This window comes from Nicotiana tabacum, chromosome 16 (genome assembly GCF_000715075.1).
Source record: "Nicotiana tabacum cultivar K326 chromosome 16, ASM71507v2, whole genome shotgun sequence".
Classification (NCBI taxonomy): Eukaryota; Viridiplantae; Streptophyta; class Magnoliopsida; order Solanales; family Solanaceae; genus Nicotiana; species Nicotiana tabacum.
This window is the reverse complement of record NC_134095.1, coordinates 128,877,149-128,885,891: the sequence shown is the minus strand read 5'-3', so window position 1 is coordinate 128,885,891 and position 8,743 is coordinate 128,877,149. Positions and strand designations below refer to the sequence as shown.

At 37.0% G+C, this 8,743-nt stretch overlaps 1 pseudogene; it reads right to left on the bottom strand.

Moving 5' to 3' along the window:
• Positions 1–1,382: 1,382 nt before the first annotated feature.
• LOC107802574 (putative late blight resistance protein homolog R1A-3) lies at positions 1,383–6,668 on the bottom strand (annotated as a pseudogene).
• Between the last annotated feature and the right edge of the window lie 2,075 nt (positions 6,669–8,743).

The window sequence follows — 8,743 nt, the reverse complement described above, 5'->3', positions numbered from 1 at the left end:
ATTCACGGTTAGGATAGACATATACCTAATTGCCTTGCTTGGTTGATTTACAGGAATTATAAATGCGTTCTTGTTGATTCTAACTCCATAGACATATAGGCGTTAGGTTAGCTTGAATAGGCGAGTAAGAACTCGATAGATTCTTATGAGCAATATTAACTTTGTCAACCAATAAATTAGATAAATTAGTTAGTCAATTCAATAGAAGAATACAATATGATTGTTAGATAGCCCATAACCCTAGATCGTTTTCATTACATTGATAACATAAAAATCTGCTCTTCCTCTGTTCAAAAGTTCATTATTTATATTTATTTAATTTAATTAATTTAGAACCAAATACTTCTAGGTTTAATTCTTGTTTAAATAATTAGGATAGTCTAATTTAGTTAATAGTTAATCACAAGTCTTCGTGGGTTCGACATCCGACTTTTAGTCGCTTTATTACTTGATGACCGCGTATACCTGCGTGTGCATTTTGCCGCAACAGGTTCGACATCTGATTTTCGAGTCACTTTATTACTTGACAGCCACGTATACTTGCGTGTACTCGGGGAACCAACAGATATATGGTTTCATATTTTGGTTATTTCCTATTCTACAGCTCCAAACTTTCTATAATGCATACCATAAACTCGTTAACATATTTAGGGATATAAAACCTCGTGTGGATTTTACACACAAGATTTTCAAAATCAGATTATTATTTACGTAATTAGACCGAAGTAAAATTTTAAGGCTTCATACGTCTCCTCCATTATCTGTTATACTTTGGCGAGCCACCCTCCTTTTAATGTAGGTGCATGTCTAGAGGTTTTATTATTCGTGTATGTCCATAGAAGTTCCGATGGTACTAATGGGAGATCTATTCATGTAGTTGAGATTCATATTTTTATATTCTCATATTCATTCGGCATTTATGTATTTTGGCCAAGGCCAAAGTATGTTTTTAGTTAAAAAATGAGACTTTTAAACCAAATTAATTAAGATAGTTTTAAATGTTTAAGTTGTATTTCAAAGTTTGAAATAAACATGAATAGGTAGACAAGTTTAGGTTCGCTCAGTGTGAGCGCATGGAACCTATATATTGTCGGTTAAGCTCTTTTTTTGGGGACTGATACCTGTATGATATTGGAAAGAAATTTTTACAATATCAATTTTAATTTATTGTAACAGGTAACCTGTTTTAATTTTTTAGTTTACTAGTTAATCCCACTTCTTATGAACAATTACCAATAAGTATCTTTCCTGTGACATGATATAAACAATCTATTATATTGTTATTGTATAGAAAAACTCATCGCAGAGAGATACCTAGATGTCATAATTTCAACTTGAAATATTCCAATTAAATAACTAGAATTCATGTGAAAGATTACGAGTAAAAATAAAACACACAATTTATTTGGTTGGAATAACATGTCCTTCGACAAAACAAAACGATAGATGAAAGCAACACCCGTACAAGAATGAAAGAAAACAAATACCTGAATGAAACAAAGCAAATACAATCGCAACAGAACAGAAAACACGACAATACAAGAATGAAACAAAGAAAATGGAGTACAACCATAACAGAACAAAACACGCAAACAGTTGCACAACTGAGAAAGAAAGCACTCCACATGATGGGGAACTCGGAATGCAACAGATCCAGGAATGTAGTTTCAAGCCGACAACGCAGCGCCTATTATTTAACATCTCCAACGCCACACAGAGACCTATTTTCAACTTCATAATGCTTCATTAAATAAAAAACAAACAGGGCAAACAGATTTCATTATCTGATGACTGGAGTGCACAACATGAGATGCGATGACACCATATGAATAGCTATTTGTCCATGACTCGGGTCCCATCAACGTCATGCCTTAATTCTCTCCTGGAGAAAGGAAGAAAATTAGTATTGTAAATAACAAGCAAGAAAATAAAGCAGAGGAGATGTTTCTAACCGGTCTCATCGTGGTTTGGAAAAGAAACCACTAATTCATTCACAACACTCCATAAGGTATAGTAACAAAAAAGTCGATATAAGTTACAATAAAAATAATATGGTCGAGCCATTTAATTTAGTAACTGATACTAAAAGAGCACATTATAATGGTGATGAAGCCGATACAACAAGCTGTCAAATGCTATAGCATATGACTAACCATACCGCCTGATTTTTTTGAGCAAAGTGTTACCAGAATAACAATTTTTATGGATTGATAGATCAGAATGATCATAAAAGACACATCCACGCACATATTATAAAAATGAAATCATATCGTATTGATGCAGATGTAGTTTCATAGCAATCTCTATACAGATAGTAATAGATATATAACTGTTGAACATGAATATAATGGTGTACAAAATCATCTCATGACAAAATGAATTTGACTAACCTTATCATCTTTACTGTGTGGCCTTGGAATCAGTACTTTCAGGAGGGAATATAGTGAGCTTGAATTTGCTGCTTTGTGGAGCTTGTTGTTTTTTGAGTTCGATTTCTTTTGCAGATTTGATTGCCTTGATTGTGTTCTCCAGCCTCATCTCTTGAAGGCTACGTACATCAGCCAACTCAATTGGTACAGCTTCAAGCTCAACGCATGATTTAAGAACGAGATTCTTAAGATTTTGAAATTGCGCATTTGAAACCTTCCAAGATTTGAGGTCTGCCCTATCAATCCACAATACCTTGGGTAGGCTAAAACCTCCTATCTCAGACTCCCAGGACGTCCCTATAAATGCATTTTCTTTCAATTTTAGGACCTCAAGGCATTCCAATTGCGCCAATCTGTTCGCGTCGCTCCATTCAAACTGTGTTTTTGACAAGGTTAATTTCTTCAGATTGCGAAGAAATCCAAAGAATGTTGGAGGAAGGTGTAGATCTTTGGATAAAACATCATTCAACAACTTCAAATGTTCCAGGCACTTTAGCTCTCCAAAATTGCTGAACCCGCCCTTGCTAGTTTCGAAAAAGCTTACCATTTGCCCTTGAATACATAATTTTCGGAGATTACAAGCCCTTGCAAGCACATCTTTTCTGCAACTTTCTGGTGCAACTTTAGAAAGAGTTTGTAGGCAAGAATGTTTACTTGTTGGAGTACTAGAAGGGGACGGCAATTTTGCAGGGACGTTGGTGTGCAGATGCCTCAACCGTAGCATGTTCCATATATCTGCGTTTATGTCAAGAATGCCCTTTGATGTACTTGTATTAAGTATAACTGTTTGCAAATTCCAAAACTTACCAAAGGCTTGAGGAATGGACTCGAAGTCACCCGAGATAGCAATATACCTCAGATGAAATAGTGCATTAAATTCCTTTGAGAAACCAAATTTGATGCGTTCAACTTCCAAGACCCTAATAAGAGGAAATGCTTTGTGTAAGTTTCGGATGTTTCCAGTAGTCAGCTCAATTGTTTTTTTTTGTTTTGAGGAAAAACATAAGAAAGATCTAGTATGCTCTGTCATTGGTCTCGTGGAGATGAAATCATCCAGGATTGAGAGTTGAATACACAACCGACGACAAGTATCTTGCTCTGGTATACCAAGACCAACCTGATCAGGTTTTTCACCGACTTCTTGGAAAAGACTCTCATCAGTAGCTTTCAACTTGCAGAACATGTGCAACATGTCGTGAAGACGACATGTTTTTATTTTACCATCAGCTTTCTTTTCCAATATTATCAGCAAATTCCTGTTGACAAGATTATTCAAAATATACTCTGCTATATTCTCGAGGGTACTGCCAGGCAAGTTAGAGATAATCAATCCTTCGGAGATCCACAAGCGAATCAACTTCCAAGCTGGAATTTCAAAGCCTTGTGGAAAAGCGCTACAATACAAGAAACATGCCTTCATATCTTCAGGCAAACGACTGTAACTCATTTCCACAAATTTCAAACAGTTGCTTGTAGGATTGTTTTGATCTATAAGGTACTTGCCTACATTTTGCTCAACTATTTGCCATTCACCTTCGCTTGTACGACCTCTTAATGCTCCTGCAATCACCACTACTGCGAGTGGTACTCCACTACATTTTTCTGCAATGGTTTTTCCATGTGCTACTAAGTCTCGATGACAACTTCTATTGCCAAAAACTCTCTTTTCTAACAACTCAAAACTTTCATGATGTTAAAAATTTCAGATTGTGAGGATTTTCGTTGGCATATTTTGCAACACGTCCTTCACGAGTGGTCATCATGATTCGGTGGCCTTTCTTGTTTTTCGGGAAAGCTTTCATAACAGAATCTACAACTTCTGGGTTACACACATCGTCCAATACAATGAGACATTTACCTCCTTTGGACACAAAATCACATATTATCTTGCATAATTCATTCTCGTTCTTATCTTGATATATGTTCATCTGTTTCGTATACGATTTCAAAATACTAAGAAGTACCTCCTTTAGTTTGTAATTCTGGCCAACATAAACCCAAATGTTGCTGAAGAATTCATATGAAATCTTAGAATCATTATAGATTTTTATTGCCAGAGTGCTTTTTCCAAGTCCAGCCATACCCACAACAGGGATGACTTCTAACTCATCCGATCCTTCAACGAGTCGCTTGATCACTGTTTCTGCTTCCTTGTCGAAACCGACCACTTCAGCATCCTCCAAGTGTGGAACCTTTAGGATGATCAAACGGATCGGATATCAAAAAGCAGAACTACAGAATTCTCATATTCTCTAAGTAAGAAAATAATCACAATTGTTGGTGAATTTTTTTCCAAAGAAGTTCAACCTTCTGAATTCGATAAGCGAACGTTCCTTTGGGATTCTTTTTCTTTATATAATTAGATATAAGACCTATACTAAACAACACGCTGTTAATTTGACGCAAAAAATAATGCATTTTGCTGTTGACTTTGTGTAGCAAATTGTTTGATTACGATTAACCAATTCCCACAATTACACTAAATGAAGAACTGTGAAATAGTTCAACAATCATGCAAAACTACCACGGAGATCAAAATTGAGAAACAGCAGTCCCAAATGAAGAATAAGTTATACACATTGGCCAAGAGAGTGTAAATAATTTTCAAGGAAATATTTCCAGAAATGAAGTCATTTCCCAATGTTGTTATCGGAAGAAAATGATTTTCCTCACTTATGGTACAAATATTCTTTTTTTCCCCTTCAAATATCCCAACTCTTACTCCAAATTACTTACATCAAACAACGCCCAGACACTATTATCAAAAACTTTAGATGTAAGCACTATCAAACTTTATCAAAGCAATATTTCATTCCTCGAGCGAAAAGCACGGATCGATAAGATTTTCCAGAAAAATCATTTTGTGAGGAAAAACTTTTCCTTCACATTATCACACAGTATATATTTTTGAAAGAAAAAGCAGCAAATGTCTGTGGATCTCAAATTATTGCATAAGAAACTGGATCATCAAAAGTTTATATTCCTCAATTGATAACATTCTTTCTTCTCTTATACGCGGTCTCCCAATATTGGTCAACTCTGCTACAAATCATTTTCTCGTTTGAACCTTAGATTCTTTAAGCACTGTACGAATTCAAACAATAAATGTTCTTTTATTTATTATTATTATTATTATTACTATTATTAGACAAGAGGGGTTGTTCGGATGGTAAGAGCTCCACTTCCAACCCCCACTTACAACCTCTCCACTTCTAACTTCTAATCGAGAGGTTGTGAGTTCGAGTCACCCCAAGAGCAAAAGTGAGGAGTTTTGGAGGGAAGGATGCCGAGTTTCTTTTTGGAAACAGCCTCTTTACCTTTGTCAGGGGTAAAGTCTGCATACACACTACCCTACCCTCGATTGTTGTTGTTGTATTATTACTATTATTGTTACATTATTTCAATTTATATGACACATTTTATTTTATTTTCTCTTAAATACGGTGTGAGTCAAGCTACGCCACATAACTTGAAACATACTTTGCTTCTGAAAATATATCATCATGAAAAGAGAGAAAAGCTTATATTTACAAGATAAGTTTTCAAAATAGCTACATTTCTGGCGTACCTGTGTCTCCTGGCCCTGTGTGCTTGTTTCCCCCTAACGAGCAGACACTGGCGTCGGCTGAAAAGCCTGTTTATTGTCTTCGCGTAGTTTCTTGACCTTTTGAAGAACGATACCGACCTGCTCTCCGAGCTCTTTGACTGCACCGGCATAGTTATAATCAAAACCTCTCTTAACAAAATTTTTGTCTGCGTGCAGCTTCGCCTGAACCAAGAACTTATCGATGATATCCTCAGCTTTGTATACTGTAATTCGAATATCCTTGATAAACTGTTTCCAGAGCTTGTTGTCGCTTTGAGTTTTTGCAGCTTCGTCTAGGAAGGCATTTAAGGTCTTAACTTCTTCCACCAGAAGTTCAAGCTGTCCCTTTGTACCAGCAATCAGCTTCACATTTTCACTTATTATCTGCAACAGATTCTCCACCAAAAAACTCAGTACTGCATCTGCCATCTTACTTTATATTTTGGATAAACAAGAATGGTAGTTTCTACAGCCCTTAGCGATTAGATCTTCGCTTTGCTAAAGCTGTATTAGGAATTTAAGGGGAGAGGGAATATTGTTGCTGATCTATCTGTAAATGTCTATAGAATGGAAGAGAGAAGTGGGGACTGGGGACATCCAATTTTTCAAGTTGACTCGGACTGAATTATTTACCCCCAAGTCTTTCTATTTCCTAATTTTTTAAGACAACGGGCACCAGCAATTAAATACTCTATTGAATGCTGCTGGTTGTTAGGATATATACCATTTTGATTTGGATATAATATTTATTATGAACTAATTATTTATTCAATTTTAATAAAGTTTAAAATAGATCATACATTAGTCTGTGTCATTTGTTTATATAGTAGATGATTTAGTGGATAAAGTTTAACTTATACACGTAAGATTAAGTCATGAATATTCTTATAAATATAAAGTTTGTGTTCACAATCTAAAGATGACATTGGACAAACCATAATGAATGATTGTAGCACAAGGTTAAATATAATTTATCTTGATTATGAGAATGGTTTAATTCCGACTTCTTATGCTAATACAATTTGTATGTGTATACGGTAAAATTGGAGGGTCCAATCTTTCGTTGTTACGACGCCTCGAAAGCACGTCTCGAAGGCTCGAGACCACGGTCGAGTTTCATCCCTCGAGGGCCATCAACGCTCGACCTCGGAGCAGTACAGACCGACGGTTACAGAGAGAAAGTGGGGAGTTCCCAAGGCGCATGAATAGGGCTGACAAAGTCTAATGGACTAGTCCAAAAACGAATCAAGGCATTAACTACTTGTACCATCTCCATATCTTTGTAATTAATGTTTTTTGTACTATATTAGGATTCTCCTCATATATAAAGGATCCTTGTCATTTTGTAAATATATGTTGCTCAATATTCAATACACAAGAACATTCTATCTGCTCTCTAACATAATCTCTTGATCTCGTTACTCCCATTTATTGCTTACATTTATTGTGTTATATCCTTTGTTCTCCATTTATTGCTTATTATTGGCCATAAAGAGCCGTCATTGATTTTATTGTAATTGTTAGTCATCCATCGACTACCCTCGGCGCGACATTAGACTCGACTCGACCCTGATGCCTCATATACGGCAGCTCGAGGCCCCGACCTCCAGCCACTCGGTTTGATTATCATATCGTCTATAAGCTTTAATCTTGCTTTCTAGTCTTTTACTTAGCATCTATTGCCTAACAACTAGCATAAAAATAGATCACGTATTTTTAGAACCACAAAATCAAATTTAATTGTCATTACAATTTTCACGGTAAATAGTTTGGCACCCACTGTGGGGCTAAAAATAATAGTGATTATTTTCTTGCTGGTTTTACTACATAACACAAGTTATCTTTCACACTTTTTGTTGCCCAGGATCATTGATTTTAGGTCAAAATGTCTGACTCACTAAACAACAATCTTTAGAACCACGGAGAGAATGGTAAGGATGTTCCAAGTGTTGGTGTACCACCACGAAACCCTGAGAATGTGCCAGAACCAATTCTAGTGGACGCGGTCTCACCTGATGCCCAACACGTCGATATAAGCTCCCACACTAACAGGAGCGTACATCAAGGGGATCAACAAGAAGTCCAAAAAACCCAGCTCGGGAGGAACATAAGGTTAGCCTTCACGTTATTTTTGAAATATTGCAGGCACAACAGCTGGCAATCGCGTAGCTGCAGAATCACCAAAAAAACAAGTACAGCGGCCCTGGAACGGCCCCTCGGGCCGAGCATACACCAAAAAGATCAAGCAACAACGGGTTGGCAGCCGACCCCACTAGCATAAAATGCTCGAGGACCTTACAAAGAGGATCGAGTCGGGCGAGAAGAAGATAGAAGCCAACGACAAAAAGGTCGAGACCTACAACTCCATGGTCGACCAAATTCCGGGCGCACCCCCGATCCTCAAAGGTGTGGATTCAAAAAAGTTCGTACAAAGGCCGTTCCCAGAAGAAGCGGCTCCAAAACCCATTCCAAAGAAGTTCAGAATGCTAGACCTTCCGAAATACAATAGAACCTCAGACCCCCAATGAGCACATTACTGCTTACAATTGTGCAGTGAAGGGCAACGACCTAAAGGACAACGAGATCGAGTTCGTCCTACTGAAGAAGTTCGGAGAAACACTTTCTAAAGGGGCAATGATGTGGTATCACAACCTGGCCCCAAACTCAATAGATTCATTTGCCATGCTAGCAGAGTCTTTCATAAAGGCACACGTTGGTGCCATCAAAG